The sequence below is a fragment of the Dasypus novemcinctus genome, chromosome 8 (genome assembly GCF_030445035.2).
Source record: "Dasypus novemcinctus isolate mDasNov1 chromosome 8, mDasNov1.1.hap2, whole genome shotgun sequence".
In the NCBI taxonomy this organism is placed as follows: domain Eukaryota; kingdom Metazoa; phylum Chordata; class Mammalia; order Cingulata; family Dasypodidae; genus Dasypus; species Dasypus novemcinctus.
In genome coordinates, this window is record NC_080680.1 from 9,699,973 (window position 1) to 9,727,109 (window position 27,137).

General features: G+C 43.2%; 1 long non-coding RNA gene across 1 annotated transcript in view; it reads left to right on the top strand.

Annotated features, from left to right (window-relative positions):
• Positions 1–19,415, top strand: part of LOC131279400 (uncharacterized) — an 84,896-nt gene extending 65,481 nt beyond the window's left edge. The window contains exon 2 of the long non-coding RNA XR_009186725.1: positions 17,873–19,415. This is a non-coding gene — a long non-coding RNA (uncharacterized lncRNA). The remainder of the gene's footprint in view (positions 1–17,872) is intronic.
• The last annotated feature ends 7,722 nt before the right edge of the window (positions 19,416–27,137 follow it).

A 27,137-nucleotide genomic window follows, 5' to 3' on the forward strand; every position in this document is an offset into this window, starting at 1 on the left:
AATCCACATTCCTGTGGGGATGAACCCACTTGTAAATAGGACTTTTGAAGATATATTATCAGATAAGGTGTAGAATCATGTGTGAGCAGGATCTTTGAAGATCCTGTTTAGGTGTGGCCAAACTGAATCAGAGTGGATGTTCATTTGTATTACTGGAGATCTTATAAAGAGAAAAAGTGACAGGAAGAGGCCAGAGATCAGTGGAAAATGGAAGAACAGACACAAAAAGTGAGGTCTCCATGTGACCGGAAGAAGTCTAAGCATGGTGGCACCAGCACCAGAACGCTACAGGCTATGGAGAAAACATGGCCTGACAAGACCTTCATGTTGGACTTCTAAGCTTCAAAGCCATGAGACAAGAAGTACTTGCTGCACAAGTCAACTCATATAGCAGCTCTGGCAAACTAAGACAGCAAGCTAAACTATTTCTTCATACCTCAGCTCAAAAGCTACCTACTGTCTTTCTCTTCCAGGCTCCTTCTCTTATGTACATAATCCCAATAAAGTCACTATCATCTTCTTATTCTTTATGTCCATTATTTTATTCATTAACCTCAGAGCAGAGAGCATGACTTTCAATCTTGTTTTCAGCTTGAGCAGTGTTCAATTATAACTGTATAAAAAATTATTCCAAACTTTAGTTGCTTAAAACCATCATTCAATTTTGTTCATGATTTGTGAGTCAAGAATTTGAGAAGGGCTTGGGAGGGTAGCTCTAGCTTGGGGTTGCAGAGTTACAGTCAGATGTCCTCTAGGTCTGCAATGATTTGAAGGTTTGACTGGCAACTGGTCACTAAAAATGGCTCACTTAAATGGCTGGCAGGTGATGTTGATTTTTGGGTGATAAATCAACTAGGGATGAAAACCAGTGTCTATGCATGCCCTCTCCACCATGGTGGTCTTAGTGTAACTGAAATTTTTGCATGGTGGCTGGCCTCCCTTAGAGTAAGAGTCCCCAGAGATCCAGGCAGGACATGTGGACTTTTTCTGACTCTGCCATGGAAGTCAAAGAGTGTCTCTTTTACCACATTCTATTGGTTACATGTGAGCCATGAGACCAGCCCAGAGTCAAGGGGGGAGGGGAATTAGACTCTGCCTCTTGATAGAGAAGTGGTAAGGTCACATTGCAGAAGAGCATGTGGGATAGGAGATATTGGTGCAACCTGCCAGAAGTGGCATAGTATTTTTGCATAGCAATTACTCCATAATAATATTGAATTAACATTAATGAAATTGGTCTCTATCTTGGCACTCTATGCAAAAAAATCTTAACAGCAATTACAGCAGCCTGGCAGGCTCTAGGGCACCATATCCCAATGCTTACTCCTTGAACCACATTTAAAAAGCCCAGGAGGCTTGTTAAAAAAGTCTAGGCCCCACCCTAGACTTGCCAATTGGAATTTTTGAGGGTAGCACCAAATTATTTATTTTAAACAAGCCAAATTCCTGTATCTGTCAGGACTCCCCAAAGAAACAGAACAAACAGGATAGAGGTAAAGAGATTTATTATGAGGACTCGGCTAATGTGTCTGTGGGAGCTGGCAAGTTCAAATTCCATAGGGCAGGCCAGAGGCTACACATTCCAGTAAGGGTAATGTTGAAGTCTTAATCCAAATGCCTAATACTAGAAGCTCTGCAAGTTGTGGGGTGTAGTCTTAAAGTAGAAATTCTTCTGATCCCCAGAGTCCTCAGTTCTTGCTGTTAAGATCTCCAGCTAACTGCTATGCACATCATCTAGGGTCATCACCTTTACTTACCATCAACTGATTGTAGATGGCAACCCCATCTATAGGAAATACCTTTACAGTAACAAGTAAGTCAGTGTTTGATCAAACAACTTGACATCATCACCTAACTATAAAATTAACCATCACATCCCCTGTTTCCACACCCAGGACAATTCTGATGTGTTGCATAAGAAAGCTTGAGAAAAAATTCAATAAGGGATTTTATTAGTTAAATACTTCTATGTAACAAATTACTCAGAACATAGTGAATTAAAACAAAAACCTTGCATTGTGTCACAGTTTGGGAGTATAGTTTGGCTGTGTGTCTCTGGCTCAGGGTCTTTCACAAGGCTTCAATCGAGGTGTTGGCTGGGCTGCAGTTCTTTGCAAGGTTCAATGGGGGAAAGATCCACTTATAAACTCACTTTCATGACTGCTGTCAGGCCTCAAGTCCTTGTTGGCTGGTGGCAAGAGACACCAGCTCCTTGTCACATGGGCTCCTCCACAGAACAATCGAACAGCATGATGATTTGCTTCAGTAAAGCAAACAAGCAAAAGAGAACAAGAGAGAAAGAGGAAGCTGGAAGTCATGGGGATTTGTATCCTAATCTTGGAAGCGATGTCCCATCACCTTTGCAATAGTCCGTTTTTTAGCAGCAAGTCACAGAAGTAAGTGATGACCCAAAGCGTGAATACCAGGAGGTGGGGGATATTGCTCCATATGTGAGGCTTCAAGGATGCAGAAGTGTAAGACTGTGTGCAGACCATCAAGGAGTTAGCTATAGTAAACCAGGGGGAAGAGCACAGCAGTGTCCACTGTGTGCAAATTGGAGCAGTTCTGATGGCAAAGGGCTGAAGGATTCTAAGTATGAGGAGGATCATCATGAGACAGTGGTCTCAGCATTCTGAGAGCTTTCCAAAGGCTTCATGTGTCAGGGAAATCTTGACCATGCTCTTAGAACAGGGAGGATTTAACTGGGCCAGGAGGAGAGAAAAGCAAAAGAGAAGGACCATTCATTTTATTAGAACTGCTTTCTGGTTTGTGGGAGGGGTTGTGATTAAACAGAAACACTGCATGTCAGAAACACCAATGAGCAGTTGCTTTGCCTGGAGAAGACCATCATATATTAAGATTTGGGGTCCAAGGATCCCTTCTTCCACATTCTAAATTATATCTAATCAGGAATTAGCTGTTACTACACATATATCTACGTCTATATCTATCAACATCTATTTCTATCCATAGCTCTCTATAACAAAGGCACTGAAGCGCTAAGAAGGTCAAGAATTACCTGACTGGAGTCTAGGAAAATTCTGGAGTCCAGCAAATCGAGCCAAGTACTTTACATTAATTTTTGTCCTGGGGGAAGTTTCAAATTCTTGAAGTAGGAGCTTAGAGTCTAAGTTGTAGTCTTGCTGATCTTATATAATTTGAGGATAAACGTAATGCTAAGACTCCCAAGACCTGGGAAAGCAAACCCCCAAAATAATGAAAGAATCCAAGGAAAAGTACCTCTTCTGGTGTCAAAGAATTATTTACCCTTCAAAAAGTGCCAAGACTACCTAGTGTTATGGATGAGTTCTTTTAATGTTTGCAGTAATGGAGATTTTGATGCTTCTTGAATGGAGTTTTTGATGCTTCTTGAACTATTTCAGAGAGCATATTCCAAAGAAGAATGCTAACAAAGTCTTTTTACAGAGTTGGCATAACATGTAACATGAATTTTTTAAGTCAATTGACATTACCTGTGCAGTGAAATTATAGCCGTTGTTGTTATCTTCTATTTTTCTGTATTAAGCAATCCCACTAAGTACTTGAAATGAATTAAATAGACCTACACAGGTTAGATGAAGGAAATTAATAAGTTTACAACATGATAGAATAGACAGGAATATCTACTTTAGTCCCTGTTGAGCTCAAAGGACCATAAACTTTTGAACCACAAAAACTAACAGCATGTGAAAAATAAAACATTAAATCTAAAAATCATATATTTAAAAAGTGCTACTAGAGAGGATAAAGAAAAATGTAGGCACCTGGACCAATGAATGGCACATGACAGTCAACCAAGCAGATGTTATTCTGTCCATAAGTCCTGTGTGCCCTGGTCATCCATCTGCCTGAACTCAGAAGATTAAATAGGACAATCAAAGGCAAAATGGCAATTATGCTGAGGCATCTCTTTGACATATTTCAGGACCATTGTTTGACCTTCTATACAAATATTAAGACCTTTCTTGCTTTCAAATAAATAATTCTGTAGCATTACAAACACATTGTTAAAACCCTTGTCTTAGTTTGCCAGGGTGCTATGACAAATACCACACAATGGGGTTGGCTTAAACAATGGGAATTGATTGGTTCACAGTTTTGCCACTAGGAGAATTCCAAAATTGAGGTGTCAACAAGGCAACGATTTTTCTCCAAAGTCTGTAACATTCTGGTGCTGGCTGCTGGTGATCCTTGGGGTTTGTTGGCGTGTTTTACCGCCTCAAGTCACATGGCAATGTCCTCTCTTTTCTCTTTCATGTTCTGTTGACTTCCAGCTTCTGACATCTCCCTGTGGCTTTCTCTTTACAAGGCCTCCAGTAATCTTGATTAAGACCCACCCCAGTTCAGTTTCCCACACTTTAAATGGAAAAATAACATCTTAAAGAGGTCCTATTTACAATGAGCTCACACTCACAAAGATGTGGATTAATATTAAGAACAGGTCTACCACAACTCTCTAAAATGTTTTGATGTCAATTCTCTTATTTCTAACAATTTAGTTCCTGACAAGCATTCAGTGAACACATACCTTGTACCAGGAAAATGCTCTTCATTGAGGTGAATAATAACTGGTATAATGTGGGCATATGATTATAACTTAAAACTTTATGGGCAAATGGTTCGCTTCACCTGTTCACCATAAAGCACTAGGAATGGTTAGTGCACCTTCTTTTCCAGTTCATCCAAGAATGCTTTAAAGGAAGAACACTACCACCTGGCTGTCTCCTTACAGCAAGGGAGGAATCAGAAAGTACCTCGATTCTGAAGATGCTTCACACAGGGGTCCCACTCAAAGACTAGGAATTCCTTGTCCTCCAGCTCATGCACTTTTTTTTTAAAAGATTTATTTATTTATTTATTTATTTATTTATTTATTTATTTATTTATTTCTCTCCCCTTCCCCCCTGCCCCCCACCCCAGTTGTCTGTTCTCTGTGTCTATTGCTGCGTCTTCTTTGTCCACTTATGTTGTTGTCAGTGGCACGGGAATCTGTGTTTCTTTTTGTTACGTCATCTTGTTGTGTCAGCTCTCCGTGTGTGCGGTATCATTCCTGGGCAGGCTGCGCTTTCTTTCACACTGGGTGACACCCCTGCATGGCAGGGCACTCCTTGTGTGCATCAGCCCTGTGCATGGGCCAGCTGCACATGGGTCAGGGAGGCCCAGGGTTTGAACATGGGAATGTGGTAGATGGATGTCCTAACCACTGGGCCAAGTCCGCTGCCCAGCTCATGCACTTTTGACCTTAGAAAGGACCAAGGAGAGAATGGAGGGCAGGGCTATTGATCTTACTCATCCTAATACACCATTAAGAATTACAAACTTTCATCAGTAAAAGAGGGAGTCCTCTTCCTTCAATCTGCAGGCTCCAGGAAAGCTCCCACCTTTCTGCAATCTTTATCATGGATTGCAAACTTTTCAAGCATTTGCAACCAATATCTCAAATTAGGATTATTCAGGCCCCAAAGTGAGTTATTCTGATGTGCCTTCCCTGGAGTGTAAGGGTCATCTGAGAGTGGGAAAAACTATCCACTTCTTTCTCTGGACCTGAGTAATTTACTCAAGATTGGAAGATAGCCTTTGGGGCAGATGCACTAGGAATAGAGAACTGCTTGGTGCTTGGAGCAACAAGTGTGTTCTGGTCCTCCCTCCCTCTACTGTGCTCTCTGCCTTCTGGATCCAGCCCAGCTGGTTTCTCATGAGCCTGAAAAGACCCTTCTATTTTATTGCCTCTTTCATAATACATTATGCTCAATTTCCATTTCTTCATCAACTTGGTCTTTCTACCAGAGCATTCTTCCTCCAAATATGCAATATAAGGTCATTGCAGTTTTAGGCTGGTGAAAAATTAGTTCTGCACATGCATGATACTTTATCCAACAAGCCACAACCAAAGGTTAACAAATAACAGTTCCCTCCTCAGTGAAAGTAGGTCAGTTAAGAATTATTCCATGGCTCGCTGATGGTGTTGATTTCTGCTGGGAGTGCTTTTCCACTAGTTAGAATGAACAGCTAATTACAAGAATAGTAAACTGTGTGTGGCTTCCAACACCCAGGAATGGAAGATTGCCTATTTCTTAAACTCCTTATTCCCAGGACCAGTTGCTTCAGACCTTTCTGTGTCAGATGTGATTGCTATTGTCACAGCATTGGGCCACCAGGAAGCATGAATTCAAGAAACAGAGCTCTGCTCAGGACCTGACCTGGTTGCATATCACCCCTACCCCCACCCCAACATGCCATGGAGACATTTTTATAGCACCCTCACCCACTTTAAAGATGAGTACAAAGGAAGAAATACGAACTAGGTATCAAGAACTTTGAAAAATGGGCTCAGAATACCCATGATATTCTTCTGGGGTTTTGCTTTTTTGAGGATCAAATGAAATGAGTGAGTTAAAGGGCTACAGAAGTGCTAAAGCACAGTACAATGAAAGTTGATGTGGACACTTCAGAAAATCCAGGCTGGTGTCCTGACTCTGCCCAGTCTGAGTAACTGTGGGCAAGTGAAAACACAGTCTCCAAGGCCTCTGGTTTCTCAATGCTTATTTCTCCATTTCTGGAGAAATTTCTGCCATTTCTGCCATGATTAGTCTCTCTGAAGTGGGCTCTCAGGCTCCTTTCCACTTTGACACTCTAATTTTGAACTCTCCTCCATTTTCCACCTACAGAATTCACACAAAACAAGGGGTGCTTGTCAGAAAAGTCTCTGACTACCCCAGCTGATGAAATGAGACACAGCATCTTAAGTCTCCAGCATCCCTGACCATCTTCACAGAAGACAAGAATGGAAGGAAAATCAAAGAAAGAGTAAAGTGGAAACAGCTGGTTCTATTTATTATAATCATCCCTCTGAGTTAGAAACAGACTTCAAAAGTGGGGTCACGGGAGATGCTTCTTGTTAATTCACATTTCACCTGGACCCAATAGGATCTGGCCAAATACTAATTGTTTATTATCTGGACAATTTCAACCCCCTGAGCACATGGCATCCTACCACATTTGAACACACAGACCATATTAATTCAGTGGAAGACAGTGGATTCCCCCCAGCATAACATGCACTCTAAAACAGAATTAAGGCCTCATTATTCCAGACCTCAGTGGGACCACAGCATTCCCAGCCTGCTGGGATGTGGACCCAGGAGTGCTGAGCAGGGAAGGGCTCCATGATGTGCAAGCTGGCATGGTTTGTGGGTCCTAAAATCTTGACTCAGGATGACCTAGTAACATGACCTTGAATCTTGAGTTTGAAGGATGACATTCCCAAGCTAATCAGTGGAAATATGCATCAACAGCCTAGCTTGCATTAACATCACTCTCCCTGTGCCATCCCTTCCCTCCCTTTGCTTGCTCTTTATTTATTTTATACTCAGGTAATGAAGGCTTCCCTACAATATAGGAAGTCATTTGAGCACAAGATCAATAGGCATTTGAATTTAGAGCTAAAATACTCTGGTGGCTGGGAGAGAAGGGTGGGGTGGTCAGAGAGAGTAGCTAATGTAAAATGAAGCAAAGTTAAAGAGCCCTGCTTGGAGGATATCAGTGCACCCTTAACCACTGGGGCCAATTTACACAGAATAGAACATACTGTTCAGGTAAGAGAAATAACCTAACGGCAAGACAGAAACAATCAAGTAGTGCCTGAAAAATCATTTCAGTCTCTTCGTTTTATCAAGATCCTCACCCATCAGCCTTTCCCTAAGAGTGACAAATTATATATGCATTTCTGTCTGTAAAGAAGAGTATGGAGAAGATTGGAGGAATTCCAAATATCTATAATTGGCCAAATGTGTCTCTAATAACAGGGTGTCACCTCTCAGTGGAGAAGAACCTGTACATAGCAATGTCCAAACCCAACAATTCACTGCGCCAAGGAAGAATGCTGCTCATTCATATCAGGTTTTACAGGAAAAATATCAGAGAAAGTTTTTCCCATCTCACTGATAACCTTTATAGAAATGTTTCTCCTCACCTGGCCACGTGTAAGCAATGAGAAAGTAAGCTTCAAACTCAAACAAGAATACTTTATGAATACAAAAGTATTTTCATAAGTTCTAAGTTTTTTTAAAGTTAAATAAGTTTAAAAAAAAAGAGTAACAAATATGGTAGGTCTGGTAAAAGCAAATTGCATCTAAGCCAGCACAAGCACAGCACTTGCGGCCAATGACTCAAGTTGTTAATAAAACAGAAACATTTTGTACTTCATGCACTCAGGCTGGCTCAGTGCATTCCTTTGTTTTATGGACAATTTGGTCAGAGAGCAAACCCCTGGGCTCTGCTGGTTCCAGTTCACTAGAAATGGGCCATGTCTTGAAACCACTTGTTCCATGGATGTGCCTGTCATAGCTCTACAAAGCAAGAGAGATAAAAGAAGCATCCTTGTTTGGGATCCAACTTCCCTTTCCTTCTCCGAATGTTCCATTTTTCCTCTCCTTATCACCAGCAAACTCTGCCAAGATCACAGGTACTTCTTTTATCTATGATCTTCCTCTCTTCTTTTTCTTAAATTGGCTGTCCCCTGAGGGCTCCTCTTTCCACAGGATCCAGAGGTGAGGCTGGTGTTCTCAGAGCAGATGTGTTCTCTCTACTTTCACATTAGCCCTTCGCCTCTAGTGAAGAGCCTTTTATTTCCATCTCATTCATATCTGCTACCCTCTTCCTTCCCCCTGATGACAGGCACCCACCCTTTCATATCTTTGCCTCATTCCCGGAAGACAAGGAACCTGCCTTAGAGCCTTTCTCTCTGTTTTAGTTTCCTAGGCTGCTGAAAGCAGATACCATGAAACAGGCTGGCTAAACAATGGAAGTTTATTAGGTTACAAGCTTATAGTCTCAAGAGTGAGAAAAAAATATCCAAATCAAGGCATTATCAGGCGATATTTTCTTCCCAAAGACTGGCTGCTAGCGATCCTTGACTCCTTTGTTATAGGGCAAGGCACATATTGGCAACTTCTGGTCTCTCCCTTCCTTCTGGGTATTGCCTTCAGCTTCTTGATTCTGAGGTGAATTCTCTCTCTCTCTCTCCCTTTCTGTTCCTGTCTTCATTCCATTATAAAGCACTCCAGTAAGAGGATTAAGGTGATAGAGTTGGACTCAGTTGTGGTTTCCCTACACATGGCTCTTCTGAACATTCTATTTGCACCTATAATTACAACTAGAGTTGGTAGGTGTACATTCAAGAGACTTAAATCTTCGGGCTGTCCATGTACAAGCTGGGCCCTGAATCTCAAAGGAGTTGTAACACCTACTCTCCAGTTTATGGGATTCACCCAAGACAACTAACAATGAGGTGATGATGGACAATGACCATCCCAAGGAACAGAGAGAGTCTACAACTGCAAACAAGAGAATCCCAATCACCTGTCCCATGGCATATAAGACTTCTCTCAATTAGAGGTGGAATGGGCATCACCATCCCAGAATCCTCAGGATTGGGGAATGACCTGTGGACTAAAGAAGACTTACTGGTATTCTACTAGAAACTTATTGTGATTCTAGCAATGTAAGAACTTATATCATTGATGTGGAGACAGTGGCCACTAGAGGTTCTGAGGGCAGGGAGAGGGAAAAACAGGTATAATATTTTTAGGACATTGGAATTGTCTTGAATGACATTGCAAAGAGAGATACCTTGCCATAACCAACACAATTGTGCAGGAGAGACTGTAAACTACAATCCATGCTTAGTGGCAGTGCTCCAAAACGTGTTCATCAATTGTGATGAATGTACCGCACTAATGAAGGATGCTGTTAACGTGGGAAAATATGGGAAATGTAGGGAGCAGGCATATGGGAATCTCCTCTATTTTTTATGTAACATTTATGTAATCAAAGCATCTTTTTTAAAAATTTAAAAATTAAAAATATATATATATTTTACAAGTCCCATCCTGAATAAGGTGGGTCACACCTTAACTGAAGTAGCCTCTTCAAAAGGTCCTACTTACAATGGGTCCACACCCACAGCAAGGTATTAAATTTAAGAAAGTGCCTTTCTGGGGTACATACAACTTCAAACCACTACTCTCTCCAACCATTATCCTGTTAAACTCACCATCAACCTGGAGCCCTCATCCAACAACCTCTCAGCTCCATTGCCTTCAAAGACTTTCTCCTCCTCCCTGCAGCAACTGCCCATTCCCACAGTTGCATCTTGGAATTTCTCATAGGTGCTGCACCCCCAAAACTAGTAATCCAAACATCCTTTTTCTGACCCCAACCACCACTCCTGCCTTCTCATGATTTCCTTGACTTTTTATTTTATCTCTTGACTCTGCTTACCCCATTCTTTACTCACTGAGGTATTAAGCTTAAGCTTGATGGTCACTCATTTCAGCAGTATTTTTGTGTGTTTGTGTGTCTGTGTCTGTGTTTTTGATAGACTTTATATTTTAATGCATTCATAGGTTTTCAGAAAAAGTACAAGCATAAAGTACAGAGTTCCCATACACCAGCCTCCCCTTACCCTCACCCCCACTCACACACAGTTTTCCTATTAGTAACACTTAGCATTAGTGTAGTACATTTGTTACAACTGATGAAACACTTTATTAAATTACATTATTAACTGAAAGTCCATAGTTTGCATCAGGATTCACTCTTTGTGTTGTACACCTCTATGTTTTCTTCTACTTGATACTTCTGGGTCATTCTTCCTTTCCCTTCCTTGTTGCTGTTATCATCCACACCAAATCATCCCATCAAACTGAGGGACTTAGCATTATTGAGATCATGTCTCAGATTCTGAGATTATTTTTCACTCTTTACATCCATAATTGTTATTTTGAGTATTGACTTTCTGACCTAACTCTCTCTTTATTCTTCCTGTTCGCTTGTTCAACTGGTTCCCACGAGGGTCATCTTGGATTTCACTGGAACTTCCAGTCCACGAATGAGCTACCTATTTCCTTCACTCAGCCCTTTCTCCCTTATTTGTTCACACACTTGTGTCCAGCACAAAGTCAGATATCACTGAAAGACCAAGAACCTAATTATTGTTTTGTGCATCTTATAATTAGGTTCTTTGTCTTTCACTTATTGATATGTAAAAGCTCTTTGTACGTTCTGAATATAGTCCTCTGTCAAATACATGGCAGATAGGAGCAAGATGTTGAGATTGTTGATAACCAATTTTCAGTGATATCAGTCTACCCTGTTGTGTAATATTCTTCAGCAATTTTAACTTCTCAGTTGAAGAAAAGAGGAAATCAATATTTAGATTCACCCAGGATTGGAGTTTTTTTAGGATTGATAAAACGGCAGAAGGTCAAGAGGGTTGAGGGTACTGGCAAATGTGTTCCTGAAAAGTTGGACCATGGCCTCTGTGCTGGACACAAGTTTGTGAGCAAATTTGAACAGTATACTAGAGTTATGGGTTGCCACAAGCCACCATCAGAACACTCTAGACTTAAGAGAGAGATTGGCCTTGCTGACACCTTGATTTGGGACATACAGCCTCCAAAACTGTGAGGCAATAAATTCTTCTTGTTAGGCCAACTAGTCTGTGGTAATTTGTTACAGCAATCCTGGCAAGCTAAGATAAAAGGGATCTACAGATATTGGTATAGATATGATTGAGTCAGAGAAGATGGCTTATCCTCTAGGAATTTATGTATAAAAAGGCAGATGAGAGGTGTTGGGGATTGAATCATGTCTCCCACAAAAGGCATCTCAATTCATGGTCCTGTGGGTGTGAACTCATTTGCAAATAAGACCTTTGAAGATGTTAATTGGCTAACGTGTTCCCAAACTGAATGAGGGTGGACCTTAGTCCAATATGACTGAAGTCCTTGAAAACAAAGGCAATTGGACACAGAAGGAGCAGCCTCAGGGAACAGCCAGAAGCTAGAAATCATTGGAACCCAGAAAGAAAGGAGGAGACACCATCCTATGTTTTGACATGTGATGGAAAAGTCAAGGAACCCCAAAGACTGCTGGTCAGCCAGAATATACCAACCCTGGGAGGAAGCAAGTCTTCTACCCTCTGAAACCACGAGGCAATAAATTCCATTTTGTTAGGTCAGCCCATTGTATGGTATTTGTTTTATCAACAGGGAAACTAACACAATAACCTTCTCCACTGAAGACTCCTAAAGGAGGACAACTGTTAGCAGGGGGGTGTCCAGGTAAGGAGACCACGGACAATGTCCCCTTCTTGTCATATCTGCCCTTGGTCCATATGACCCATATTTGGCCATTCTGGAACAGGCCCCCTTGGGAAACGGGGTGTCTATTAGAGTATGTGAGGCTGAAGTCTCTATTTTGTTACAGGCAGGCCAGCTAATCCCTGGGCCTGGCTGAACGTGGAGTCAAGCCTGCTTATTCCCCAGAACCTGTCTTAACCTGTCCCCAAAGTAGATCAACAGTTATTGATCCTAATATAACACTTGGAAAATGTCAAAAGGGCCCCAGAAGAGTTGTAGAGAAATGTCTCTGGTTTTGGTGCCATCTAGGAGTGCTCAATCACAGAAGCAGGAAGGCTAAACCTTGCCCATCTACTTTTTAATACATCCTTTGGGTATGTTTCTTCCAGGAGGCAACATGATAAATAGAAGAGAGAAGAGCTAAGAGACTTTAGGGCAAGGTGGGCCTGCTTTCAAATATTGACTCCTCTGTTTTACTAACTGTGGTGCCTGGGAGAACTACCCAAGTTCTCTGAACCTTGTTTCTTCCCTGTATCTTAGGGTTAGAGGGCATTACAACCTATCAGTGAAATTTGTTGTTATAATTAAATGAAATTAACAAAGGTACCATGTAGATAAGGCACATGGCAATAAAAGAGGCACAAAAGGTGCCTTCTCTTCTCTGTCTCACTCTTCTTCCCAGGCATGTGTCCTGTCTCCCAGTTGGCTTGTAGTAGAATGACTGTATCAGTTATCACCTGAAATGAGTTCATTTTAGTGAAAGAGGAGACTAGGACAACAGCAGGCACAAATTAGGCCCCAAAATGGCCAAATCTGGACTTGTGGTCCCTCTGGACCATAAATTCTATAAAGCAATGCAAGCCCTGCCATCCATGAGCTCTCCCTAGCTATCCTAATCCTCATCAAGCAACCCCTTCCAGGACCATACAGAAGTGACAGCTCTTTCTGTACAGTCTTTAGGAACAGACAGAGTCTAGTTTACTATTAGTCCTGGAGCTGAGGATAGAGTAGCAGGGAGGACGGGCATTATTTTCTTTGTTTATGTTTCAGTAGAAGAGAAAATTAATGGAAAAAAGTAATAGTTCAATGGTATCTGATAAGAGCTATGAAGAAACACCAGACAGGGTTATAGTGTTGGGGACAAGGAAGGCATCTCCAAGGACATGGCAATCAAGAGAGTTTTCCAGAAAGCTAAGGCAAGTGTGCTCCACTGAGGGGTTTGTATTAGTCAGCTAAAGGGGTACTGATGCAAAATACCAGAAATTGGTTGGTTTTTATAAAGGGTATTTATTTTGGATAAGAGCTTAAAGATACCAGACCATAAATCATAAGTTACTTTCCTCATCAAAGTCTATTTCCACATGTTGGAGTAAGATGGCTGCCAACGTCTGTGAGGGTTCAGGCTTCCTGGGTTCCTCTGGGCTCAGCGCCTCTCTTTTCTTCACAAGGCCAGCTGTAGACTATGAGGCACTCTAGACTTTGACTCTGTCCACAGGTCATCTATAGACTGCCAGGTGAACAGCTCTGTCTCTCTCCCTGGGGTTTTTGCTGTGTCTAAGGAGCCGTCTCTATTCCTCTGTGTTCTTCTCCTGGCTTAGGGTTCCTCTCTTCCTGGGGCTTGCTTCTCTTTCCTCTGCATGCTGACTTCCTGGGGCTCCTGCTTAAGACATCAACATCAAACTCCAACATCAAAACTCCAACATCAGAAACCCCCAACTCTGTCCTTTGCCATGCCTTTTATCTGTGAGTCCCCACCCACCAAGGGGTGGGGAATTAAAGCCCTCATGATGTGGCTCAATCAAAGCCCTAATCATAACTTAATCACCCCAAGGCACAGACAAGATTACAAACATAATCCAATATCTATTTTTGGAATTCATAACCATATCAAACTGCTACAGGGTTATAGAAGGCCTGAGGCAGAAATGGACCTTCCCTTGAGAAAGGATGATGTCTTGGTGCATTAGTTAGGATGAACTAGGACATACTGCAGCAACAAACAACCCCAATATTTCAATGGATAGGACAAAAAGATTTATTTCCTGTCCACACTCTATCAGAGCCAACTGGGAAGTCTATGTATGTTCCCCTTCCTCCAGGGCTCAGTTGACAGATAGCCACTCTCTGGAATACCAGCAGCTATGAGGGCAGAGGGAAAGAGAACCAAGAGGGATTTAAAAGCCCTGGCTTGGAAGTGGCATGTGTCACCTCCACTCACAGTACATTGGCCAGAGTTAGTCATATGGGCCATTCTGACACCCAGGGAGCAGAAAGTGTCCAGAGAGGGGGAGCCGAGTTCATGAAGTCATGGATACCACATTTGGCCTAGGTATTGTTTCCAAGGGAAGAAACATCAGGATTTGCTGATGGACTGGCATGAAAGCGCAAGAGAAGAGTCAAGTCAATGGGCATTCAAAATGTGCCTGACCCAGTGATCACACTGCCTAATGTGAAGTGCTCAGTATACCCCAGCCCATGGCGGGCACTCAGTATGGGCTAGTTTTTAGTTCAGTGTCAAAACAGTGCAGAACGCACTGGTTTTCAGAGAATGAACTTTGCAGATAAAGAAATCTCCTGTTTTGGCCTGTCAAGCTAACGATGTTCTGTGTGCATTGTGCTGTCCCATTAAAATGAGCTTTATTTTGACAAAAACAACCTTCTCCCAGACAATGGTCATTTCAATAGGTTTATAGGTGTTTACTGAATGCGGCCTGATATGGTAATCTCTGAGGTCCTGCTTTCCTACCCTGTTAAATCTTCTCAAGTTTAGCCTTTTTTTTTTTCATCTAAACACACTATTTCTTTTTAAAGTTTGTATTGTTGTAACTCAAAATTTCCCATTTTAACCACTTTCGATGAACAATTCCACAATATTAATTACATTCACAATATTGTGCTACCATCACCAGTATCCATTGCTGTACCTATTTCATTGCCTCACACAGCAACTCTGCACCTATTTAAGCAATAACTCTCCCTAACACTTGCCTCCTCTACTCCCACCCCCTAGTAACCTGTGATCTAATATCTGTAAAGACACAATTTTTAAACAATAGCTAAATGAAGCCATGATCTAGAGACTATTTCTAGATAGAAGCCCTTCCTTTGCACTATTCTCTGAGAATGGGATATGGGATGTGTTATGTAGTTAGAAAAGGGGGGTTTTGCCCAACAATCCTGTTTTTTGGAATGACTGTAGCTTCCTTCACCTGTTTGAAAGTCAGCACCAACTTCGTCTGAACTTATTTTAATGAGGCCTGAACCTGTACCTCTGGATCCTGAGACCTCAGTGGCGTGTCAAACGAGCACCCCGGAGGGGCCCGAGGAGGGAAGCAGCTGTGGAGGGGCTGCCTCCTCTCCAGCTCCAGGCCTGCTGGCCCGCACCCCTTCCACGTGTGCCTGTCACCTCTGCCCCCAGCCTCACGGGAGCACAGGCATCTCTTGGACATGACAGGGTCTGAGCCTTGGCTACCTTTGCAGATCCCCACAGATCATGGGATCTTCCTTGTGGTGTCCACACAGTGAGGTTCTTGTGGCCACACTTAAAGGATCCAGAAGGAGAATTTGTGGAAAACCCTCAATACTGTCTTTCTGACAAACATTTTTATTAAAGTGTAGTACATAAACATGCAGAAACACGTGCATATGTGTACATCTATATGTGTATATATGTATATATGTTTACAGAAAAGTGTGGCTTGATTAATTTTCACAAATTGAATGCCCCCAAGAAGCCAGCACCAAATAAAGAAATAGAGTATTCACCGTGCCCAGAAATCCCCTCAAGCCCCCTCCAGCCACCAAGACCCCAAAGGTAACTGCTCTCCTGGCTTGAAATCTCCTAGGTTAGTTTTGTTTGTTCTGTACTTTATATAAATGCAATGACCCAATAAGTGTTCATTCACATAAAAATTGCCTTTTAGTGCAGCCTATGCTGTTTCCTCTTTAAAGCAACTTAATTCCAGGAGGGGTGATGCCGAAAACGATCACACGGCACCCTGGCCATCCACGGCTCAGCGCCGGCAGAGTCCCTATCCCCTGCATTGTAGTCCATCACTCCTTGGAGGAGGCTTGCACTGCTGATGATGCTCTTGACTGCAAAACAGACAAGCCAGGAAAGATTTTTATAGCCAGTGGGGGTCTCACTGTTTTTCCAAGACCCCCAAACCTGAGCTGAGACCTTAGGGGACACGAGAACTCCTAAAAAGGGAGTAAAGATAAAATGAATGGGACAAGGTAAGGCCCACTACCTAAGGACCCCGCCGTTGAATTATCCCCAAGGAGGAAAACAGGAGCAAGATACCCGGGCATTGTGCTGAACAGTTGTCTTCCTCCTTCCCTGTCCTTGCCCCACCCTCTTCCCTTCTCTCTCCACTCCCAACACACCCACGCCACGCATCCAGCCTGCCATCACTGCTACGGCTCTACTCCCGAGAGCACCCCCTTGCCACCACTCTTCTCATCGCATGGCAGCCTCCACCCCGGCCCAGGCTGCCATCTGGAGCCAGGTAGGTCACTTGAGTGACTTATGCACTGCTCTTCACTAATCCATTCTCTGTAGTGCCGCCATGGTGACTTTTCTAAAGACAACGATCTTGCCACACTGTTAGGCCATTAAAATACTTCAGTAGCTTCCCAAGGCCCTTAGTGGGAAGCCAAGCATCTTTAAATGAAATAGTCAACACGTAATCTTAACTCCAGGAGGAGTAACAGCCTTTCTGTTTGCATCTCCCACTTCTCCTGCATTCCCCCCGACACACTACTCATGCTCTATGCCTCAGCCGCCCTGAACTTCTTGATCCTTACCTCCGAGACTTGCAAAGGCCATATCCTCTGCTTCCCTGCTTAGGTTTCCCTTCAGCTTTCAGGCTACATTGCAAACCCCTGGGAAGCTTTCTACATCACGGACTCCTCTACATCCTAGTGCCCCCGTGTGATTTTCATTATGCGGTATTTTAACTGCTTGTCTCACCAACGGCCCCAATAGACTGTTCACTCCATGATGGCAGGAGTTAATTTCCTTTACTCGTCATGTTTATTAGAAATGTGATAAATGTTAAATGAATGAATGTCATGTATTTAAGGGCAATTTGTTTTACTGGTCAGGTCAACAATCTAGCTACTATCATATATTGACGTATATCAGGGCAAATCCATTCCCAGTCCTCGGGAGCCTGCCCAATTAGACCTTAATCACAGGATCTCTGGCTTAAGAAAGGCTTCAGTCAGTTACATCTAATCATAGCAAAAGGAATTAGAATAAAATCAGAGCTAACTAGGTTAGTTAATAACACAGAAAAAGAAATAGGCTTGGGATAGCTGTTAACTTCCACGAGGCTAAGAAAGAGACCGTAGTGGTTGAAAAGTAACGGAATAAAGTTGGTTTCATAACTCCCAAAGGCCAGCTCTCCCGGTGTCACCCCCACCATTCTCTGTGCTTTGTTTTTTGTAGGCTAAGTCACCATAAACACAGGAAAATTGAAAGCCCTGCTTCCAAAGGAAATCACCAAGGATGAATTCCTTGAACAGGAAGTGGGTATAAAAATAGAATCTATGGCACATAGCTGCCTCCTTACTGTGCAAAGCATAGAGACTGTAGCCCCACAGATAAGCATCAGCGTAAGGAAAGGGGGAAACAGCACAGACATCTCTACAGCTCGATCTGTTGAAATCAATCGTAACTATCTGGCCCTATGTTTACCTAAAGCCTCTCATTTTCTCTCTTCTAGGACAGACTTGCTTCCAGAGGTGGCAGCACTGAGCAGAATCTCAGCCCAGCTCTTCTCCAAGGATGATGTCAGAGCACTTACTATTTCAGCAAATGAATTAACATCATCATGAGTCAGGCAAGGGTTGCAAATTCATTACCAAACTCAGAGATCAGTTTCCTCCAGAGGAAACATTGCAGAACTCACACATATGCAGTGGGAAGCCAAGCGAAGACTGAGCAGTGGCTTTTGTGCTAAAGCAGTCCTTCTTCCTTTGACACATCTGCTTCAGCTGCCCTACTGGCATTTAAGACCTGGATGTAATAAATCAATTGTGTGTGTGTGTTTTTTTTAACACAACAATCTTGGAACTTTTGCTTGTGATCAAAGCAGTAGCTAGATTGTTGACCTGACCAGTAAAACAAATTACCCTTAATGCCAGAAGGCAGGATTCACAGCAAATCCATCATCCTCTCCCCACCCCCATGTCCCTCTGCTCCCCACCCTGCACACAAAACTCTGCAGCTGACCTCATCTTTCCTGGTGGCCCTAGGTCCAGCAAGCAAGTGCTTTTGGTAAATGTTCTGATCTAATTGGATCTTGGCATTGGGGTACCTTTCTTTCTTTGGTTGGGTTTTGCATTTTGAGGACACACTTTGCAGAACATTTGAGTTCTCATCTGGCATTTGCTCCTAGGCCACAGGTCACTTTAATGATCACTGCACCAGAGGCATCTTTATGGCGCAGGTCTCACTCTCTTCTATGGGTGGTGGAGACTCATGGAAGAAGAGTGTCCCTCATTTTGGCCTCCTATCTTCTGAAAGAAAAGCCCAAAAGGGGTACTCAGGAAGAGTAGGCTACATGGCACAGGCCTTAGGGAAAGCTGGGAGGCTGAATCTTAATTTATGCTCCTGCCCCTTAGGCAAGAGGGAACTGCGTTGCCAAAGCTCTTTGCCAATCTGGTGCAAGGCAGGAAAGCCAGCACGGCTCGTGATGGCAAGGTGAATGCCAGGCTCAGCCCCTTGTGTCCAAGGCACCTGGGATCTGTGCTGGCTGTTTTATGGTCAAGTCGAATGAGATAAGAACTTGTTTTCCAGAATCCCCTATTGATCAGGTATGGCTTAGAGTTGGCCAAGAGTGAACAGTGCCCTAAGGCTTGGGAAGCCTCGGTGGAACAGCATTCCATCTCCGGTGGACAGACACACGGGTGTCTGGGTGGGTTCTAGCTTATCCTTGCTCACCTTTGCTCTGTCCAGCTCTTCCTCCCATGTGGCAGCCCTTCTGACCAGCTGCAGTGCCAGGCCACCACCAGACATCTGCTGAGAATACCCAAGGACGGTATTCTCCCTACCAGTGCCCCTTATGGTCTCATATCAGCAACTAGACATGCTCAGTTTCCCAGACTTCCCTGCAAGTTCCAATTTGGCCACCCATGCTGGTACTTCTGGAGGTCTGAGTGTTGACTTTCCTGGTTCTCCAACTCCCCCTTCCAAACTTTCACTTTCTCAGCTTCTTCCCCAAGCGTGTGAGATCTACCTCCTATAATAAAGCCCTTATTTCATAGCATTCATGGTGGCGCTGCTTCCTTGATTGAGTCCTGACTGATTCTGCTCCCATCCCATGAAGGGACCTGGGAAAGAAGAGATTTTGTGGCTGTGCTTTGGATTATCCCAAACCAGTACAGCTCCAGGATGTATTCTGTCATCCTTCCCACTCAGCTCCACCCACACTGCCCTCCTGCCTCCAAAGGCGAACTTCCAAAACCTCAGAGTCTTTGTAGTTGTGGTTCCCTAATCTTGGAATTCTCTTTCCCAGATACTTGTGTGACTCACTCTCTCCCATCACTCAAGTCTCAAACCGAGCTGACTAGGGCTGGTTCAGAGATGTCCTCACTTTGCCATGGCCTGAGGGTTTTGGAGGGTGTGGAGCTGCCTTAAAGCCAAGTCAGAAGATCCTGGGACCCTGTTTCTGAAGCTCTTCCCAAGAGGCAGCCACTGCAGCCTCCACCAGCACCCTGCCTGGGAAACCAGGTTTCCTGTCCACCCCACGTCCCAGACTTCTGGAACAGCCGACCTTCATGGTTTCCTTGGCTTTAAAAAGTTTGCACATTATTAACATTTCAAACTGAGACTGGAATTTGGAAAACAGAATATTCCAAATTGCTGGGGTTTTGCTTCATTTGATGTTATTTTACAGTCTAAATATAAGCGCTCTTAAAGTTCAAAGTAATTGTTTGCTTTGCCTAAACGATGCTTCATTTAATGTTATTCTAAAACTTGCCACTCTCTTTGCCTTCCCACCACAGGCTGCAAAGTTAAATAGGTAAAACCAAAGTATATCCACTGCTACTCATGTTGGAGGAGGAGGAAGAGAAGGAGGTGGCCAGGATCCAGACTCCCTTAATCCTAAAGGAGATACAGTACAAAGACATTCCCAGAAACATACCCAATCCTGGTTAGAAGATTCAAGATTCCTTATCTGCCCCCTAACCTGGTGGATGCCAGATTCAAAAACTGCTCTTGACCTGCACATGCCCCCATACGGGGCTTATTGTGAGCCGAAACTGAACATTCACAATCCCTAGAACGACCCTCTTTCTCCCCAAATAACCCTCAACGTTTGCGGAGGGTCCAAATGTTGTCCAGACCAGCCCTATTTGCCAAGGTAAGTTTGGGAGGGGTTAGCCTTCCACAAAGGTCCCTTTCACCCTGGCTCACCCTTGCCTTGGAGAGGAAAGTCAGATGACGTCTGAATTGAGGATATCGACAGGGAGGACTTGAAAAGAGCCATTCCAGGGAGGCTGCACAGCGATGCAATTACGGGCTGTAGGCAAGTAGAGGAGGACAGGTGGAGGTGAGAAGGAAGGGTGATGAAACCACGAGACTCTTACTACACATCGAAAACAATGGTCAGACTGTCGATGATGGTTGCAAGCTGGGTTTTATAACAGCCTGCTATCTGTTACCAATTAAGCCCCTGGGTCGAGCCAGGGAGCTTTATCAGAACCAACCGAGGCAGGGTATTTCCTTTCCAGCAATCATTAGGAGCTCCCAGATCCTCTTGAGCTCCCCTTTCCCCCAGGGAGTAGTTGCAGTTGTCACCTACCTCAGGAATGAGGAGGGCAAGAGGGTTATAGGATCGTCATTCTGTCACAAAAGTGCAAAGGCACTGGAGTGGCTCGCTTCCCAGGAACAGGAAGGCTTTCCTTCCCCTTCTGACAGGATCAATGAAGAAGTCCATTATTAGCCAGTTTGACTAACAAAAGGTCAGCACGAAATCCTGCCAGAACGTCTTTCACTCTTTTTAAGCTTTTGGGATGTTCTTCATACATATTCTTCTACTTTCCTTTTTGTTGTCAAATCATGTTTCTATTTTTAACAAATGTATCCACATGGTTAAAGCAAAGAGTTCTAAGAAATTTAAATGTGATTTTTAAAAAAGGTTCAGTCCAGTTCCCCAACCTTCCCTACTTCAGAGAGAAAAGAACTTTCAATTTTTTTTAGCTTTTTTTCAGGTATTTATTTCTGTATATTGCTATAATATACTATTTTGTTTCTTGATTAATCAGTATCTAACAGTAGCTTACAGATTTTCTGTCAAGGAAGGTGAGAAGTTGGTTCTCTCGTATTGCCTCCCGCTCCTGATTCCTTGCCTGCTCCCTTCCTAACAGTCAGGGTTTACATTAACTTGAGGTACATACTGTTCTCTGCTAAGTCAAACGATCCTCTATGAACATGCATGCCTCTTTTCTCACCCAACGTTTATGTTTGTTTTTTCTCAGAGTTAATAATTGCCTTATGTTTTCTTTTGCTCAGTTTTCCATATACTTTTTGGTAACAGTTCTGAAAGTTTTAACACATCTGTTAAATACCTCAAAACTTTTCCGAATATTCAAATAACTTTTTTTTCCTTAGAAATCTTTGAGCCTTCCTCACCTCTCTCCTATACTGGCCCCTTGTTTCCAGAACTCCATGTTTTTCAGTTTTCTCCCTTATTTTACCAAAGTGCATTATCCAGTAATTTCCTAAGAAAGGAGTCATGAAAAGTTGATGTATGGATAGATGATATTATAGATATATAGTTAGATTGATAGATGAGATAGATAGAGAGATCTTGCTTTCATGTCTGAAAATATCTATATTCTACCTTCCCTCTTGAGCAATAGTTAGTAATTATCTTTTCTGGAGGAATAGGGGAAAGAGAGCTTTTCCTGGGGATGAAATAAGTGCACATATAGTACAATATCAAAAATTGTAATGTTTATTCGGCGTAAGAATCAGATAAATAATAGCTGAAAAAATATGATTTCTTAAACACAAGGTATTATAAAGATTTCAAAGACATATTACTCTTTATCTACGGAGGTGATATCTTCTTTGAGCTCTGAGAACACTGACTGTTTTTCCATTTTCTTCAGCTCTCTGTTTCTCCTGCATACCCACTTTCTGTTCTTGCTCATTTGAGACTGTCTTTGATGTAGACTTTCTCTCCAGGAGCTGGTGATCCTTGCCCATCCTCTCACACCTCAGAGTGAAGTGCTAAAGCGCTGAATGGAAACTCGGCGGGTGGAAGTTGACAGGGGCTTGCAGACTGGTGCAATGAGAAAATGATCTGGACTCTACCGATAAACCTCCAATTGCCTGTATCTATTGATGTTTTCTCTCGGGATTTGTAACTTTCTCCAAATGAAAATCCTCCACACTCTTTCCTGGGTAAGAACAAAGCAGGCCTGGCTGATGTCTCTGTGGAAGCAAGGTGGAGAAGGGTGCTGCGGACCCCAGGTGCCGCAGGCTAACCTTCCCTTCATCCCCACAGTCTCCCAACCCTCTCTCCTTGGCTTGGGGATCCTCTGCTCCTCCAGCATATCAACTGCCAACCTGCTGTGTGTGATGGGGGTAAGGGAGCCACTGACTACGTGGAGTTGGAGAAGACACCTAAGATTCCAGAGGCTGTCAGTGCAGACTTTGAACCCCACCCTGCCTTGAACCCCATGCCTCACCTCGCCTGCCAACTTCTCAGTGCCTCCAAGGAGAGCAGGAGAGCTGGCTCCCTTCTTGTCAGTGTCTGCTCAGCTGAGTCACCTAAAAAAATGTGGTAAGATATTTTATCTGTGGCCATCACCTGCTCTGTCTGGCTAGGAGTGAAAGGCAAGACAAAAGCTGCTGTCCTTAAATGGAAGTCTCCTTTGGTTTTTGTAAAACAAAGCACTCTGGGTCTTTTAGTTAGAAGCCTCTTAGTTCTATATCTAGAACTGAAAAGTGTCTTCCCTGAGACTACCAAAGATGTTAGGAAACGAAAGTCACCTTCTTATTTTTTAAAAAAAGAAAGAAATGATTGTCTTATTTTATCAGAGCTGCTATGACAAATACCTCACAATGAGCATTTATTGTCTCACAGTTTTGAAGGCTAGAAGTCCAAAATCAAAAGCTCGTGCTTTCTCCTGAAGACAGCAGCCTTCTGTGGTGACGACCATCCCTCTGCACATGATGATCTCACTCCTCTCTGATTTCTTCTACTTCTGATCGACTATATCCAAATTTCTTCTTTTATAAGGCATCCTGCCATATAGATTAAGAATCCCTCTGTTTCGATTTAACCATACCTTAACCACTAATGACATCAAAAGATCCTATTTACAAATGTTTCATGCCCACAGGAAGGTTAAGATTTTTAACATACTTTTTTGTGGGCAACATGAGTCAATCCCTAAAGAAGGGCGAGCTCATAACTAGTTTAATGATCATAAAAAAGAACAGTATGAACAGTATTTGTTAACTGCTATCATGGTTTTAGCATGTGGCCACAAAATATGTTGACACTTCTCCCTGCATGAGGCAGAGTTTAATTTCCCTCCCCTTGAGTGTGGGCTGAGCTTAGTGACCTGCTTCTCACAAATAAATGGAAAAGCAAAGATAGTGGCTTTACAGTGGTGAAACCTCTTAGTCACCACCTTCAACCAAGAGATCAAGGCCAATGTCACCAGTAATAAGTCATGTTCATGTCATAAATGCTCTTATAGGATGTGATAAGAAGAGTCCTTCACCTCTGTGATAGTCTTTGCAAAAATTCATAACCTGAGTCTAACCAAGAGAAAACATCAAATTCAGAGTGAGAAACATGCAACAAAATGTCTAACTACTACTCTTCAAAAGCGTGAAGGGTAGACATGTCAAGACAAGGAAAGACGTAGAAGCTTTCCTAGATTGGAGGACACCAAGGATTGATGATGACCTAATGCAATATACTTGTGGTTTAGGGGCCAGATGTACCCCAGAAAAGCACGTTCTTAGATTTAGTCCACTCCTGTGAGTGTTACAACCCATTGTAGTTACAATGGGACCTTTTGGTGAAGCTACTTCATGTAAGGGGTGGCCCAGCCCAATCTGGATGGATCTTAATTCTATTACTGGATTTCTCTTTAAGCAAAATGAAATTCAGAAAGACAGAGAAAAAGCCACAGGAAGCAAGAAGCCAGACAGAACAAAACTGGAAGGGAAGGAAGAGACCAGGAGACACTGCCGTGTGCCTTGCCATGTGGCAGAGGGGCCGGGGACCCCCGGCAGCCAGTCCAGAACCCCGCCATCATCAGGGAGAAAGCATCGCTGTGATGATGCCTTGATTTGGACATTTTTTCTGGCCTCAAAACCATAAGCGAATAAATCCCCATTGTTTAACCTGACCCATTTCATGGTATTTGCTTAAGCAGCCTAGGAAACTAAAGCACTAATATCCTATTGTATCCCAAAACAGAAAAAAGACATCTGTGGGAAAACAGGGAGTCTGAACAAAGTTGATAGTTTAGTTAATAGTATTTTCCAGTAACAATTTCTTAGTTTTTATAAACGTGCCTTATCAGTGGGCATTCTCCAGAGAAATATAACCAACAGAATATATCCCAACTTATTATAAGAATTGCATCACTCAGCTGTCACCTGTGGGATGCTGCAAGTCAGAATTACACAGGGCAGGCCACAAGCTGAAAATGCAGATGTAAGAGAAGTTGAATTCTCCAGGGAAAGTGGGCTGGCTGAAGTAGAAGCTTAAACTCTTCTTTTTGACCTCTGAAGTCCTCAGTGCTGGCTTTTATGGCCTCCATCTGATTCAATGAGGAGGCTCTCCACATTGCAGAAGGCTATCTCCCTTGTTGACTGTGGATGCAATCAGCCATAGAGGCAATTTGCTAACTATAGATGAAAATCCACCTATGAAATACCTTTACTGTAACACCAGGACAGTGCTTGCTTGATCAAACAACTAGATACCATAAGCCAGCTGAAAGCTGACATGTGAAACTCATGATCACATGTGCCCTGATTATGTAAGATGCTAACATTCAAGGAAGCTGGGTGAAGTGTACACACAAAATCTATCTTTGCAACTATACTCTAAATCTAAAGTTGAAAAATGAAACCAAAAGCATGGTACTACTCTGGACTCAAGATATGAATGTTATTTTAGCCAGTTGATCTGGTTCTCATCCAAAGCAAGCACTGCCTCCTTTCCATTTTCCTCCTCCTTTACCACATCGTGTTTCCCAGCCTCTGTTTTGGGCTCCATGCCTGCTAATTTTTGTGTTCATTCAGAAGTTTCCTAACATCCTCCCCGCACACCCTCACCATCCATCATTACAGGAGAACTATATATCATATACAAATCCTCCAAATCTTTCTTGCCTGCCTTCTATTCTTATATGAGACCCCTTCAAACAAATAATTTTTGATTGCCAGACTGTGTCATGTACCATATCAAACTTAAGAAGTAAATAAATTCATAATAGATTCAGTTCACAGAGTGCTATGTTGGGACCCACCAATTCCATTGACCAATTCATTGAAGGCCAACAAGGCAAGAGAGAAAGAGATGGAGCAGGTACATCAGTCTGAGGTGATGATGGGGATGGAAATGAAAGAACCCAGGATCTGAAGCCAGAAGATATGGATTCCAGCCCCAAGTCCCCATGTGATCATCTGTGAGAATTTAGTAACATCACTTACCCTTTCCTAAACAGCATATCTTCACATAGAAAAAAAAAGGAGTAATGCTCCCTGCCCTTTCTTCCCAATGGGTCCTGTAAGGATAGGAGGAGATGAAATATAAGAAAACACATCTTAAATTCTCCTTGGTTTTGCAAGGACTGGCTATTATTTGTGGGGTACTGATCTACAGGGTATAACTAATCCTGAAGCAAATTCTGATGCTCTCTCAAGCTCTGTCTCCATCTCAATTCCATCTCCATCACCGATCCTCAAGCCCAAAAGTAGCACCTTATTTCTCCTGGGTCAATGCCCTAGGATCCCTCTTTGCCTTCCTGCTTCCATGCTGGTACCTAAAACCCATGCTCAGTCCCCGTGGTCCCTGAAATCAGAGTGAGCTTTGGGAAATGTAGATCAGAGTTCACACCTTTCTCAAGAGTCCCACAGCTACTCCTATTTACTTGGGCGGAAAAATCCTAAGTTCTTCCAGTGGTCCAAGGTCCATCCCATGGTTTGGCCCTATTCTTCTCCCACCACAACAACCAGTCTCCCCAGCTCTCAGACTTCTTATGTCTGAACTCTCCACATCTTTTTCCATGGTAGGTCCTGCCCGGAGAGTCCCTCTGGCACATGGGGTTGGCCTTTCCTTTGCCATCAGCTCTCAACTCCACTGTCCCCATCTCCAGGGGTCCTTCTGCACCACCCAGACATTCTCTATTACATTGCTGGGTTTTCCTTCCTGTCTCATATCTCTTTGACCATCTAGTTCAATGATACATTCATTTCTTACTATCTGCCTCTCACCCAGTTCCCAAGCTCCATGAAAACAAGGGTTTTTCCCATATCCTTCACCAGTCCCCTCCTCCTTGAAGAGTATGGAAGAGCCCTTGGCCCATCCCAGATGCTCAGAAACAAGCTGAATAAGTGAATGGCCACGTGTAGAACTGGAGAGAGAGACTTGACACACTCCCTCATTTTTCTCTCTCCTTCAGGAAGGGGGCCCTTCCTGAGAAGGAAACCTTTCAGGCTTTGCTTCAGGAACCCCTTTGATCACAAGGGTCAGGGCCGCAGCTGTCAACGGTGGGCACCCTGCAGGCGCGTGTGTGTCGGGAGGGGTGGGGGGGATCAGGGCAGGAACAGAGGCTCTCCCAGCACCAACATCGTGGGTCCAGTCAGAGGAGAGTTAATAACAAGGAATGCCAAGAAGGCTTCAGCTTTCCCCAGAGACCTCCACGGAACAGGTCGACACACTTGGTGAGCAAGCAGACATCAGACAAGCTCCAGCGAGGCGAGTATGTCTGTCCCCTACTTCC